Genomic DNA, 15,736 nt, shown 5'->3' with positions numbered 1-15,736 from the left:
GGTCTAAGAAAGAGTAGGCAGGCAGAAGCCAGAGTTTGAGCTGGAGGAGAAAGCATAAAATATAACTGCTTATCCACAGTTACGAGCGTTTCAAAGGCATCAGTATTGATTCTAGCTTTAGACAGTCTACTACACCGTTTCAAGAAACGAGGTGTGGTGTCGAAGTGTGGCATTTCCAATGACGGAGTGACTAAAGCACGCCTGTTTGAGCAATAAAACAATCTAGAACATTTATGGTTCTCAGCCATGGTTTTGTTCTATTTTTAATGCAGCAATAAGGGACGTGTGGGACCAAACCACTCTGCATTTCACATCCAGTGAACAGTCGGTCCCCAAGTCATCCCCTCTCATCCTTGGTTTGCTCTCTGTGGGTTCAGTTACCCACCGCCAACCACAGTCCAAAAGCAAGAGATGGGAAGTTTCAGAAATAAACAGTTCGTAAAGTTTTAAATAGCAGCCTGTTCTGAGCAGCGGGATGGAATCGCGCGCCGTCCCGCCCTGCCCGCCCGGGACGTGGAGCGCCCCTTCGCGCTCCGGTTGGTCCCTTAGTCGCCCCTTGGTAGCTACCAGGTCTGCTGTCACGTATCACACTGCTTGTGTTCACGTGACCTCGACCTTGCTTACTGATGACCCCAAAGCACGAGAGGGGTGACGCTGGCCCCTCAGATATGCCGAGGAGAGGTTGTGAAGTGCTGCCCTTCAGTGAAAAGTGCAAGTCCTCAATTTTATAAGGAAAGAAGAAACGCATGCTGAGGTGGCTGCAATCTGCCGTAAGAGTGAGTCTTCTCTCTGTGAAGTTAGCAAACAATCTTTGGCAATGCTGACAGATACATTTTAATACTTAATATTAAAGGTGTATATAATGTCAAAATCATTTGCCCAAAACTAATACATATATTAATAAAGTTATTTGCCAAAATTTAATATATTTGGGGTAAAACCATTTCAAATCCAACTTGCTTTTTGCCTTCTTTCCAAAAGGCGTTCTCTTATTCAGTGCCCGTCTCCTCGTATATCTGGTCATATTTATAGTCAGTGAAATGCTTGACTATCTACTAAATCGCATTCTTCTCTAATTGCTTCTTGCCCATAAATCTTCTCATCCAGGCTTTAGGGTCTTCCAGACAAGGCTGGTGCTGGCGAAGTTCCTTGTACCCTCCACCGCCAGCCCTCGCTGAGAGACGGACAGGGGTCAGCAAGGGGACGAGCAGGCTGTGGAGCTGCCTAAGATCTGCATAACCTTCCACGGTCACCATTCACGTCTGTAATTCGGCATTTCATCAACATATAAGATGACTCAAAGTTTTAGAAAAAGAGGACAACCACGTGATGGTTGGTCTCCTCCATCTTAAAGTACTCCGGACATTGGGCGAAAAGTTGGAGGTTCCAGCTACTTTTACACAACAGGCATAAGACCGGGCTTATAGAGCAGGTCAGCCTTGAAGGCGGGGCTGTGGCTACGACTTTGTCCCTCTCACTCTCTGGTAGCGGCACACTGACCTATGGTCTGCTGAGGGCCCCGTATCCTAGGACTGGGTTTACATCACATGCTGTTGGGGATATACTTGGATTACATAACATGATAAACTATAAAATATGAAAATAATAAAAAATAGTCAATACAGTTACCTCTTGGTAATGCTCACAGATAATTTCGCTTGTTCTTAGCAGAAGAAGAGGGTCAGGGCTTTATCAGCTATGCCACACACTGGCATGCTTTGGAAGAAAAACGTGTAAGTGGAAAAGCTACCTGCCAGAGGCAGCCAATCAGACCCGGGTGGTGCGATGACATCATCGTGACACTGGGTATCTGGAAGGAGACCCCGGCGATGCTCGCCACCTCCCAGCCCCAGAGCCCCGGGCAGAGAAGAGCCAGCATTTGTCCTGACTGTTCTGAGTCTGGCTCAGTAGGAGCTGTCTCTGAAGGCACGAGCAAACAGCGCAGCTCCCCTGATAAGGCAAACTCTACGCTAAGATGATTGTGAACTTCAGAGTGAGCCCCACAGTAGGGCATGTTTCACTGCTAGCCAAAACCGCATGCATCTCTGGAATTTAGCAAACCTCCCCTTCCCTGCATCAGAGCCTGTGGAGAGCAAAACAGGTAGAAATAAGGCCAGATTCTAAATTGGAGAAAAGTTTTGACCATCTTCAGGATAAAGTACGGGAAATTCTCCCACATCAGTACCACATATAATCCTGGTGCTTTACAGAATGTTTAATTAGTGACTACAACCACTGATGGAGGACTGGGATGTGCTTTACAAATGTCTTACATTTTACTTGCATCTCACAACAACCGCAGATATGGAAACCCTGAGGGGCCAAGTGCCCCCTCCTCCAGGAAGCCTCCTCTGACTGCAGAACTGGAGTGGTCATCCCTTGTGGCACCTTCTGTGGCCCCTCTCTCCTTCCCAGCACTCTGCATGCACCTGCCACTGCGTCTTCACCCGCTCTGTAATGACTTGTAGTTGAAACGCCAGCCGACAAAACAACGTGTGCCTTTTTAGGGTAACATGTTACTTAAGTCTGTCTGGAGACTTTCAAGAATTGCCCCAAATACACTTAATAAATGTATGTATCACGTGGCTCCAATATTGTGAAAATAAGACTGCAGGCTCAGAGATTTGGCATCACAGCTTTTGTTGTTTATTTATCTGCTTGTGGGAAGAAGTGAGGGGGACTGACCCCACCCGTGACCCCAGCCACAAAGAGGAGATTCTCACACTTCAGTTCCTCCGTCCTCAACACACGGAGTTTTCAAGTTCTCTTCCTACTTCGAAACAGCTTAAGACCTCTTCTTCTGCCCCAGCTTTTATCTTTCCAGGTGTTGCCATCGGACTACAGGGCAGGAAGACCCTTACCCTCAAAAGTAAACGAAGATTGATAACACGCACTTCGCAAGGGACATGAGTATGCATTTTGGGATGAAGGAAAAAAACAGTAAACAAAATAAAAGATGTATTTGGAAAGAATTTCAGTTCCACATTTTGAAAATAAACAGGTTCATTCTTCATTCCTGTTTCTGAGGAAGGCGTTCCGGACGGCCGGACAGACGCCAAAGGTGATGAACACAAGCTCTCCGGTGGGCCGTCCCGCTAACGTCCATAAAAGGGAGTGAAACAATGAAGCCCTTTTCTCTTTGGCAGAAGCCAGCGCGCTGAAGGCAAGGTGGAATTACAGGTGGAAAAATAAGAGACACAGGTGAACTCCTGGTCGAAAGACCACGGTTTGTCTCCATGGTGGTGCCAGAAACTCGTGCGCGGTCAGGCAGAGTTAGCCTGGCGCGGGGCCTTGTGGCCAGGAATGTCTGTTTATTACTAAAAAGGAGGCGGGGGGGTGGGAGGAGGAAAACACGTCGGATTTATCCGCTCACCACATTCCATTTCAAGGCTTTTGGGAACGGCTCGCTCGGAGCGCTGGCTCTTACCAAATGGATGGCTGCCAGCGGCTGAGGCGGGCGGAGCGTCAGAATTCCCTACCGGGCTTTCCGGCTACACACGCGGGCCCATCCGGATCCCAACCCGGCCGCGAGGAGCAGTGCCCTCTGGGCAGAGGCTCGGCGGTGATGGGTTTGTGAATGACAGATGGATGTCTTATCCTGTGCTTATGTGGAAATTAAAAAAAGAGAAAAAAAACACCAAACACTGAACTGGAAATACTTGAAAAGCAAAGGAAAATTGTGGTGCACTTAAGTCACCCCCTATTTGTCAGTGTTTGTGTGTGTGTGAGGCTAAAATTGGCATCCAGCTGCACTGCGTATTTTGTTAGTAGAAGGCTGAGAACTCTCTGTACATTTGGAAACTGTCATCTCTTTAAATAATAGAGCATAACATGCTTGTTGGGTGGAAGCTGGTTTGAGGCAATACAGAGAGCTGAAGTGACCTAAATTATCATCCCCAAAGCGGCACGTCCCCCACCGAGCTTGGTGCAAACTGTGCTTAGTGTCTGCACTCTGTCGGCATAAAGAAGTCAGCCGGAAGGACCCCGGCGGTTGGAGACCCCGCCGCGCAGGGTGACCTGCGGGACAGCCTCTGAGACACGCGCGGCCGCGATGTCTCTCACAAGCGGCCTGGCGGGCACTCGTTACACTTCTGCATCACTAGATGCAATTTTAAATTCCTCACGTATTTTAGTGAGAGAAACAGGGGGCATCCTCACCCTCGCCTCTGGTTAGTCAGCGAGACTCAGCGCAGAGATTCTCTTTCTCTCCATCACAGACCCGAGTGCCACTTACCACTCACACGGTGAATGTCACTCTCTCACTTGCGACTGTCTCCCTCGCTTCCAAAGTGCAGCAGCCGCTCCGAAACGGATTCCCTTCTCCAAATAAATGCTAACCGCTGTGTGCAGCTCAAGCCCGCCGTGACGAACATTCAAAGCAATTTTCGTTTTCCACTTCAGTTCAGGACAAAAGAATGGGTTTCTTCTCCTTGCTCCAGATTCTTACCCCAATCTTTTTTTTTTTTTAAATGTCTTCAGAATCTGTATTTGTTTCCACTTTGTAGAAATGAAGTTTCAACGAGCATGTCCTCTGAGACTGTGAGGAAGCTGACTCCCAAATTTCAGGAGCATCAACTTGGTTTCTCTGATGAATTGCTCCTGTGGAAGCTGCAAAGGAGCCGGCTGTCTTCTTCTTGGCCTGGGAGCCAGGTAAAGGCGGTCAGGCTTCACCGTCTCCTCTGTGGGACGTGGGAGATTCAGAGAGCGGAACCCTGACATGGGACCGGCTATCCAGAGGCAAATCCTCAGTGCACAGCTGGACCCCTTCATCCTCCACTGCAGAATTTTCTTCCAGTGTAGAAGCTTGGTCTTCTGGGGTCGTCTCTGGAGAAGATGAAAGTGGACACACATTCCTGCAGCCCAGCCATGGACGGCAGTGCATTAAGACAGCTGCACCCTAGCCAGGCTGCTGGGTCCGGCTCCCACTGCGCGTGGCTGAGCGGACCATTGCCACGCAGGCTGCAGCGTGAAAGGGCCCATTACTGATACCTAAGGTGAACTAGACAGAATGACTTTGGAGAAAATGATCCGCCACCAGTGGTCACCAGTGAGAACAGCCGTAGGGGCTATGATTTTGAGAGCTGCTGGGGGTGAGGCTACATCACTCCAGCCTACGGAAAGACCCTTGCATTCTCATACCCAGAAGACTGCGTTTTGCACTTTAAAAACCGTTGGTGGAGGTCAGATTTTATAGCTTATTAAGAGTTCTCCATGTATTTGTAAATTTGTAGGAAAAACTCAACACTCCTGGTGAAAGAAAAAACAAACAGAAGAATGTGGCTTGAATGCGAGCTCTTTACAGGTGCCTTCAGGTTGGGAAATCGAGTGAGATGGTGTAGGTTTTGTTTCAATGTCTGTACGTTCAAAAGGACCCAACTCTGTCTGCCTCTAAGAGCTGTTGGTCATTTTGGCACATTTCCTCTCCCTGTTGTCTGTAGTAAACCATTGTGAATGTAAAAGCCGTTGGGTAAACCTTTCTCCTCCCCGCCCAGTCACGCCCTCTCCCATCATTATCTCTGAATTAATTGCCGTAGTCATGGAGCACAAAGAGATGCAGTCACAGGGTTCAGGCTGAGTAAGGACAGAACCACTGCCGCAGCTGGTCTCCAGGTGGGGCTCGCTGTCCTGCATCTGAAAAATACCAGGTCAGCACTCAGGCCCTCAGAAAAGCATAACTGACTGTGTTCAGATGGGCTTTGATGCCAGGCTTACCCCTGCCGTTTGCCAGTTGGGTAACCGGGGACAACACAGGCACGGAGGAACAGTTTCTTCATCTGTCAGACGGGGTCAGCACGGGTTCCTGTCTCACAGGGTGCTGTGACGGGCCGGTGACTCACGCCAAGCTCTTAATTCTGTGCCTAACGTGTAGGGGACAGGTTTTATCCTTGATGCATTGAAAATTCACCACCACAAGAAGGCTTTTTCCAGCACATGTTTGAAAACGTGAACCAGGCTGGGGCAGGGGTCTGGGCCAGTTCAGAATCTGACGACCCACCAAAATGCTCACAGACCTTGGAAATAAAGATCACCAATCTTTTCAAGGTCTCTTCTGTATTTGTTATCAGGTGACCCTTAAAAAAAATTAACCAGGAAAACTAAGAAACCAGAACTGGAGCTGTTCTCTTGTCAACATGAAATAGTTTTAAAACTAAAGAACTCCAAGCAAGTATCAAAGTCCTGGTCAAAAAGGCAGAAATTCAGACCAGCAGAAGCGCTAAGAGCAAAGGCGTTAATGGTGAACTAGCCGTTCCCAGGACGGGAACAGTCCGCTGTCGGCGAGTGTGTAAGCCAAGCCCTCACTGAGTCTGTGTCAGGATGTGCTCGGTTCTGCCGCGGTAACAAGCAGCCCGGGAGGCTCAGAGACTGAACGGCGGTGTGGCTGATTTCTCACCCTGTGTGTCCTTTGCCCACCTTCTCGGGGTCTTGTCTTGTAAATCGTGGTCCTTTCTCTGCACCGGAGGCCGAGGGAGCAGGAGCGCTGCTTGTGAAGGTGGCAGGAGGAACAGTGTGCTTTTCTGGGTGATCGACGCTCAGCCCGACAAGGACCAGGGCACGTAGCTCATAACTTACTGGCCACCTGTGTCACATGGCCTTTGCTCCACAAAGGGAGCCAGAACATATGAGGCTTCCAGGTACCCAGAAGTGGAGCGACTGGGAGGACTGGCAAACAGCACAAATGGGGCTGCACCATCTAGCTTGACGATGTGTCCACCAGCCTCAAAGCCAGTGCCGTGGGCTGTGGGGGAAGTGGGAGCGAGGGCAGAGGCCGTGGCAGGAAAGCTACATGCCTCTGCCAGTTTGGGGTTAAGGCTTCTTTTTTTAATTGAAGTGTAGTTGATCTACAATGTTGTGTTAGTTTCTGGTGCACAGTGTTGTGATTCAGCTGTACACATATAAGTTCTTTTCTATATTCTTTTCCATTATAGGTTATTACATGCTATGGAATATAGTTTCCTGTGCTGTACAGTAGGTCCTTGTTGTTTACCTATTTTATATACAATAATTTTGTATCTACTAATCCTAAACTCCTAATTTACCCTCCCCTGCCCTTTCCCCTTTGGTGACAGGAAGTGTGTTTCCTATGTCTGTGAGTCTGTTCCTGTTGTGCAGATAAGTTCACCTGTGTCATTTTCTAACAGTCCGAGCTTCAGGGCACGCACATGGCACCAGGGAAAGGGCCCATGGGCTCTACAGCTGCATGTGGGTGGCTCCTCCCTCCCGGGGGCGGTGTGAGCCGGGCTGCAGTGCGGGAAGGGTGAGGGTCCCAGGGCCTCGGGGTCGGGCAGATGAGTGAGTCCCAGGCAAACATCACGGCAACAAAACAGTGCCAACAACGGCTCACGTGCTGTATGGCCGCCACCGCGGTGGGGCTCACCTCCTCCACACGTGGGTCAGAATGCTGTTGTCACTCACCGGACGTGCTCCAGACTCGGCAGGGTCGAAGGTGAGCTGTGAGGCTTGCGGACCATCAGCCGGAGGCCTCCAGGGAGTTCCCTCAGGGGACTTCATGCTACCTTCCTGCCCCCTGGGCTGTGTCACCAAGAAGCAGCTACAGAGATGGAGTCATTTGACGGGGTGGGGGGCAGGTTCCATCATGAGAAGTCATCACCTTGTGAACTACAACTTCCAACTACCACGTGTAGTATCATTTTTAACACGTATATTATTAAATTGTGGACTCATTTTCTGTTACCCATCAAGATGTGTATTTTTTGTGTAAGTACAACCTAGAGCAGAGATTCTCCAAGCTGGGTCCCGACATACCAGCATCAGTGCTACTTAGGAACTTGTTAGAAAGTCGAGTTACCGGGCCGCAGCCCAGGCTGCCAAGTCAGGGGCAAGGAGGGGCCCACCCCGACCACCTGCTGAGTAACAAACTCTCCAAGGGACTCTGGTGCGCTCTCAAGTGTGGGGGCCACCGCCCTAGGACACGCTATTTTAGAATTAACAGAGATTTTTAGAGTTTAGCTAGGAATGCTGCAGTTCTGAATCTTGGGTACAATCAGGGTTATCTGGAGAGCATATTAAAAAAAATACATCTGCCTGGGTCTCACTTCCAGAGCTTTTGATTCAGTTTTTCTGGACTGGGACTCCTCCATCACCTGGGCTGGGACATGCTGCGTCACTGCTAGTAAGGACAGCAACGGTGAGCCGAATGCTCGTTTTCCTGACACGTGCGAGGGGGCAGGGCGACCCGCGTCCCCTAGCTCCCAGGCAAGCTCAGCAGACCGGCTGCCGCGCATTTAGCAAACACTGCGTGCTGTGTTATCGCATAATATCAGATCATCAATGCATAGTTTCAAGCTTCATAATCTGTTTTTGACCCGGATGAGTCATAACCACTCATCTCTGTTCCTGCCTCCACCCTTAATTAACCATCGCTTTGCTTCCACAGTGATCCCAGATTTTTTTTTAATGTACAAATTTGTTCATCCAGCAAGAGGGCAAATGGTTGACGTAATAATGACGCAAGCAATGGACAAGCCGGTCATCATTTTCCCATTCAGTTTAATCAGGATTCCTTCCTGTATGTGTTGTGCAAATCAGTGACGATGGCGTAAAGGTTATGTTTCAAGCACAGAGAGTGTGTGGTCTTTTAAAATCAAAGACTGGGTCTGTTTCTGAACCAGATGGTTCAACCATCAGTGTCAGGTGTTTAACTCATCTGAGACAATTAGATTTTACAGGAAGTGCTGGACACTCTTTCTTCGATCCAGATGTCTGGGTGGAAGGGCCGTGGCAGCTCAAGTGCTACTCCGTGGAGGCCACTGCGTCACCGGGCACCCCTAGCACCCGCGCTTTTTCTGACTCCGCCTCCCTGATTCCCAGCCGACTGCTGGCAGCGCCGCCGGCGGGTGCGCCTGCGAGGGCTCCGAGCCGCGTGCTGAAGCCTGCTCCGGGAGGCAGGTGGAGGGGGAGGGTGGGGTTTGTCTAGTCTTCCGTCTAAACACAAAAGAATAATTTCACAGATTGAATTTCTTCTTCCCAACATTCACCACGTGGGAGAACGGCTGCGAAGAGTCAGAAACTGACTCAACACCTCAAGACACAAGCACAGTTGGAGCAGGGATACAGGAGGATGTTGGCGATCAATATTTGCACACCTCTGCTGTATCAGATGTGTGCTGGGAAACTGGGCGCTGCTCAGCGGGCACGGGGGACGCTGGCCTTGTAACCTGACCCCTGCTCATTGTCCTGCGCTCCGGAGGTAACCAGCAGTTCTCGGAACCGGGCTGCGGGTCGCTGTAGCAACGCTGCCCAAACCGCTGTGAGGAAGGAGGCTGTGGGCTGGGAAGTGCTGTCAGTTCAACCCCTGACTTTCAGGCTGTGGAACCTGACTCTACACCGCATCTCAGAGTACAAGGCAGCGGCGTCCTGGGAAGGCGCGGCGCGCCGGGTGTTAAGTTTCCTGACGGGACTTAGAGGCCGCCCGAGAAATCAGCGCACTACAAAGGCCATAAAACCCAACTTCTGAAGCAGTTACAATTTGTAAAACAGGTGTCTGACCTCAGCTTGAAAGCACACGTGAGGGGGCTGGGCAGAGAAAACAGGCCGGTCAGGCCCCATCGTGGCACACTGCGGTCGGGGCCCCCGCAGGGCAGCCTGGGGGGCGGCAGCCTGTGCTGGGGCCGGGGCCTCCTCCCCGCTGGCAGGCAGCTCCCCGTTCCCAGGGCTGCGGGCCCCTGATCTGTGCACCCCTCCGCCTTCTTTCACGGGCCCCGCCCCCTCCTTTCTCTCTTGTTCCTGCCTTTCCAGAGCTTAGTCTTCCTTCCTAGACTGTTAGCACAATCTCCACCTTCAGGCGTCCATGGCTGCCTCGCCAGCCTTTACACAGTGTTTACTCAGGGCCCACGTCCTGGGTGTCGGGGAGGGAGGGAGGCAGGCCGCCGCTCTCGGGCGAGGCACTTACAGCTGTGACAGCGCATTCCGCCCCTCCCTTCCCGTGCTTGGAGCGATGCCCATCTTGCAGGGGGCGCAAGGACTGCAGCAGATAATGAATTTGAAGTCTGTGACCAGGGCACAGACTCCTGGCCAGAGCTGTTCCTAGAGTCAAGCTTCCAGGATCCCAGCAAGTGAGGACCGGCCACATGGCTGTCACTCTTTGAACCTGGGTGAGGGAGGACCCTATCCTGCACCTCGGCCTTTACAGCCCCACCCTGGCCCTCCTCTGGCCTTGGCCTTGAACTTCTAAAGGGCCAGACGTGGAACAGGCCCGGGACCTGCCCTGGAGCCGTGGTTATGTTTCTCGTCCATGCGATCCTTGCCCAGGAGCCAGGCATCCCAAGGAAACAGTCTTGCAGGCTAGGCACCCACCTGCACAGTCAAGGCCAAGGTAGGAAGCCAGGTGAGGGGCTGGCTCCTGTCTTCCCGCTCCTCCCGGTTCTGGCTCAGAAGTGGGAGGGGCCTGAGAATTCCAAATTCAAACCTGGCCATTCGGGCCATTATTTAGATATGCGTGTCCAGGTCGGCAGACAGAACATCCTCCTTCCCCTCTTCCTCACCAGTTATCTGGGATTTGTAATCCCAGAGGAAATACGGGAGCAATACAAAAAAACCCCAGAGTTTCCGTGGTTTCACAAGAAGAGTGCGGAGCAGTCTAGCTGGGAGGGGCGGACGTTCCGTTTGATATTAGAATGCGTTTGCTTCGTTTTCCGCCCTGACCTTAGATTGTCTGCTTGTGATACGGATTCACGGGCTGAGCTGAATTAAGTCGTGCCAGGGACGGATTTCACAGGAAGAGCAGGTGGTTGCCTAGGGCAGCAAAACGTTTTAGTGACTCTATTATGGGAGGGTCGGGAAGCTGTGAGGGGGTGGGTGGGCTTGTGGCTTTTTTTTCCATCTTGCCTACGGCAGCACATTCCCAGCACCCCCCGGGGCTGCGCCAGGCGGAACATTTGAATATATTTGCATCTCTAATTGCAAGGGGGGCAGGGAGAGGGGAGGAGAGCGTTTGTTTACTATTCCCTGAGCTTTGGATGAGAATTTAACTTTCTGTATCGCCATGCAGCTCCCGCATCGCCTCCTGTCTGGGAGCGAGGATGCAAAGCCAGACGTTTATGTGGGTGCTGACATGAAGGCCACATCACCGTCATCAGGGGTGTGCCAACCCAGACAGACCAGCGGGACAGCTGGCACCCCTGCCCACTCCTCTTTTCTTCCCTGTCCCTCTCTGGAGAGCGTGTTCGTCGATGAAACAATACAGTCGACGTCCTGAAGCTGGTCCAAATCTGCACCTGGTTCCCACAGCTGCCAACACCATCTGCACAGGTTGTCACAGCAGCTCAGGTGGTCAGGCCCTGAGGACGCCCCGGTGGGACAGAGCCCATGCTCAGAGCAGACCTGCTGCTTCTGTGGCGCTCCTCTGTGCTGTGTTGGAAAATCTTCACGTGTGGGTGAACCAGAGTCCGTGAAATGCAAGTGAACTGTAGTGCAAGGTAACACGCCATGGAAGGAACAGGGCAACCCAGATGGACTCCGGCCAAAAACCAGTTCTGCGCGACGTGGACCACGCTGTGTGAAATGCTCCCTCAGGCGTTCCAGCCCACCGCTGTTACCGCGGGGCAGCACGGAGCAGGCAGACCAGCCATCCAGAGGGCGTTTGGAGGCCTGGCCGTTTGCTGAGAAGTAACACTTTTAGGAAATACCAGAGAAGATTATCTTAAATTAGCCAAGATCCTTGGAATAGTCACTGGAGTCCATTAAAAGCCACAAGAGACGTCTTTTGAACAGAGGTTCCACTGAGGACGTTCACAGTGAGCGTACACTGTGTGCACAAAGGGGCACCATATGGCCAGAGGAGGCTTTGTCTGTCACGGGCAGTGCAGCTGCAGAGAGTGGTTTTGCCTGAGGCAAGTAGGAACCGGGAGGAAAATGAGGACACTGGAGCAACTAAGGTGCAGTTCCTTCTGGGAGACTTTTATTGGGAAGAACATCCCATAATACTGGGGAGCTAGACTTCAGCATCCTCTCAAGCCAGATCCTTCCCACGTCAGCAAAAGATTTTTCCTCTTTTTTTCCAAAGTAATTTAATTTTAGGTTTTTCTTTTTTGATTTGTGGGATATTTGTTTGTTTTTTAAAAGTACTTCTCAATTAAAACCTGTACTCTCCACATAGAGCCCAAGGGATCTATTCTTATGTCAATATGGCCATATAACTCATCACTAATGGGAACTAAATATGCACATCGCTGCAAGAAAAGAGCCCTGCGTGGCCCCAGTGGGCATGCTTCACTAATGCAACATCGACATCACGGGTGACTTCTCCTGAGAAGATGCATTTAAGCCTAAAGGTTCAGGATAAATCTGACAGCGAACGGTAGATACAAACTCAGCCCAAAGGGATTTGAAAGATAATAGGGCCAGGACTGCAGGGACTTTTGGGGGAAACTTTGGGACATTGAGTCAATAGCAAAATGTTCTGAGGCTGGTCTCCCTGCAGAGGAGGAGTGATGAGGGGACGACCTTGAAGACCAAAGGTGGACACCTAACAGAATGCTTAATTTTGCTGCAAGAAAACAGTAATAAGCCCACAATGTTAAAAAAAAAATGACAATTTCTGTGCCATGACAAGATGAATGTCTTTTTTGTAATTTTATTTTTATTGAAGTGTAGTTGATTTACAGTGTTAGTTTCCGGTGTACAGCAGAGCAATTCAGTTAAACATATACATACATATATTTTTTTTTCTTTTCAGATTCCTTTCCTTTATAGTTAATACAGGAAGTTGAATATGGTCCTCTGTGCTGTACAGTAGGTCCTTGTTGCTTATCTGTTTAATATGTAGTAGTGTGTATCTGTTAATCCCAGACTCCTAATTTATCCCTCCCCTCCCCTTTCCCTTTTGGTAACCATAGTTTGTTTTCCATTTCTGAGAGTTTATTTTTGGTTTGTAAATAAAATTTGTATCATTTTTTTAGATTCCACATATAAGTGATATCATTTGATATTTGTCTTTCTCTGTCTGACTTACTTCACTTAATATGATAATCTCCAGGTCCATCCATGCTGCTGCAAATGGCATTATTTTATTCCTTTTGATGGCTGAATAGTATTCCATTGTGTAGCTGTACCACAGCTTCTTTAGCCAGTCATCTGTCGATAGACATTGAGGTTGTTTCCATGTCTGGCACTCTTAGTAGCGTTTCCTAAGACAATTGTTCAGAACTAGGGGATATTACCAGATGGTAAGGGAAATTGGGTTTTTAGCCTTGACAGTAAAAATGTCTATGGCTATTTGGAGAGTGAAGGACAGTGTAGTCAAAACCTCCCAGGAAAAAGCAAATCATGGTGCTTGTAGCCATAACACACTTACTGAATTCTGGGCCCTGAAGAGCTGGCCTTGAGGAGGAGCCAGTTCACGGGCTGAAAGCACAGACGAAGGCGCTGACGTGAGATGCTAGCTTAATCACTGTTCTCATTCTGCCTCTCCTTCTTTTTTTATTTTCCAATTCTAGTTGCAGTGATTCCATTCTTGGAATTCAGTTATTCAATTCATAAAAAGTCATACTCTTGAGCACAGAATTTTTGTTCTCTGTATGCTCCCACTGCCCCTGGGAAGAAGAAAAGTAAACAAGAGACAAATCAAACAATTCATTCTCTTGTGTGTTCTAACTTGTACAAACGTCAGTAATTCACAAGGAATAAAGAAAACGTGCAAAATAGTTTCTCAAGACGTCAGGGCTTTGATTGCCGAAAGCCTTTCTTTCATATGAGCCCTCACTCCTGCTCAGTGTCTCCATAAAGACTTGCTGCCTTCTCCAAATGGTCTGATTTTACAGATGGTCACACCGATGGGCTGAGCGCGTTATGTAGGAGATCTTTGAGATGATCTCATAATGAAGTTCCTGAAAATGGCTTTGAGAGGTAGCCTGCCATGGGAGTAAGGGTCCTGAGGGGCAGGCTTCCATTGTGACTGTAAGATTTTGTGTTTGTGTTAGCCTTTGCAGGATCACTTTTATCCACACCTAAAACAAAGGAGGGAGGCTGGGGAATCAGGAAGGTCGTTTCCAAAGTGTGTTCATTGGTACATGTGATCTGGAAGATTGTTTTTGGAAAAAAGATTCTTGTTTCTCAAATTAGAAAATACTGTTTATTGTATTTTCTTGATGATTTTCAGTGATTCTTTTTTAATCAAAAGATCCGAGATATCTTCAGTTAAAAATTAATTTTAACTCACATTTCTTCCCAATCTCCATCATTGCTGAGAAGACATTAACAAAATTCAATACCGATTCATGATTTAAAATACTCAAGAAAATAAAAAGATGGTTCCTTCATATGCATGTGCATACTATTCACACACAGAGAGAGAAACAGAAACATACAGATACAGTTCAAAACCCACCTTGTTATTTAATAGGGGAAACTCTAGTGACACTAGGGACATTTCCCCAAGGAGCAGGAAGAAAGCAAGGATGCCACTCTGTCCACTACTGCTCAGCTTTGTACTAGAGGAATCGACCAATTCAATCATACAAGATAAATCAATTAGACACATGAGAATGGGTAAGAAAGAGTAAAGCATTTTTTTATTTACAGATTATGTGACACTATACTTGTAAAACCCCAAAAAATCAATGTTAAAACTAATTCAAAATATAAAAGAAATCAGTAATGTAGTAGAATATAAAATCAACACATAGACTTCATATCTACAAATAGCAAGCAGTTAGAGAAAGTTCTGTTTACAACAGCCATAGAAATTTTAATACTTGAAAATAAATGTGACAAGAAATACGCAAAAGCCATATAAGGAAGATCTGAGTGTTCATGAAAGTTGCAAAAGTTGATTTGACCAACTGGAAAGTCAGTTCCGTTTTTTGGATAGGAAGGCTCAACATTATGTCACAATTCTCTTTAGGTTGATTTATAAAATCAATGCAGAACCAGTAAAAATGCCAACAAGTTAGTTTATAGTGTTAGACGACTTGAGAAAATTTGTATGGAAAAACTAACATGCAAATACTCCTATAAAAATACTGAGAAACAAAAACAAAGGGCGGGGCTTGCTCCATCAGATGTTAAAGTGTACAATGTATCACTTGTAACTGAACAGTGTGGTACTGATGTGGAATAGACAAGCAGACCCCTGGAAGAAATTTATAAAATACAGAATTAGACCCATTCACGTGGGAATTTACGAAGATGGCTTTTCAGATCACTGGGGAAAAGATGGACTTAGTAATAAATAGAGCTGGGACAAATCAGTGGTCATTTGGAGAAAGATAAGAATTAGATTCATATCTCACATTATAATTAATATATGCCAAATTGATTAGTGAATTGATGTAAAAAAAATCACACAAGTACTAGAAGGTAAATGGGTAAATTCTATTTAAACTTGGTGAAAAGAAAAACTTTCTAACTATGGCTCAAAATTCAGATGTAAGAAAAGATTAGAAATTTGACAAAATAAAACATACAAAAATTATATGTCAAAGACTCACAATAAGTAAAAGAATTGAAAACTGGGAGAAAATATTCTAAACAAATAACTCAGACAAAAAGTTGGTATCTCTAATATATAAAAATCTATTAGAAATTGAAAGAAAAATGGCAAAATACGATAAATGTGAAAAAGGCATAACAGACCTCTTTCTTTCTCTCTCTTTTTTAATCCAGCTAGAGGTTTACTTTTCAAAAAGCCAGTTTTGTTTCAGCGATGATTTTCTTGATTGTTTTATTGACTTCCATTCTTTCTTTTTGCTTAATTCTGTTTTGGCTTTGATTTGATCTT

Source organism: Vicugna pacos, unplaced genomic scaffold (genome assembly GCF_048564905.1).
Source record: "Vicugna pacos unplaced genomic scaffold, VicPac4 scaffold_21, whole genome shotgun sequence".
NCBI lineage: Eukaryota > Metazoa > Chordata > Mammalia > Artiodactyla > Camelidae > Vicugna > Vicugna pacos.
Note: the sequence above shows the minus strand (reverse complement) of the source record.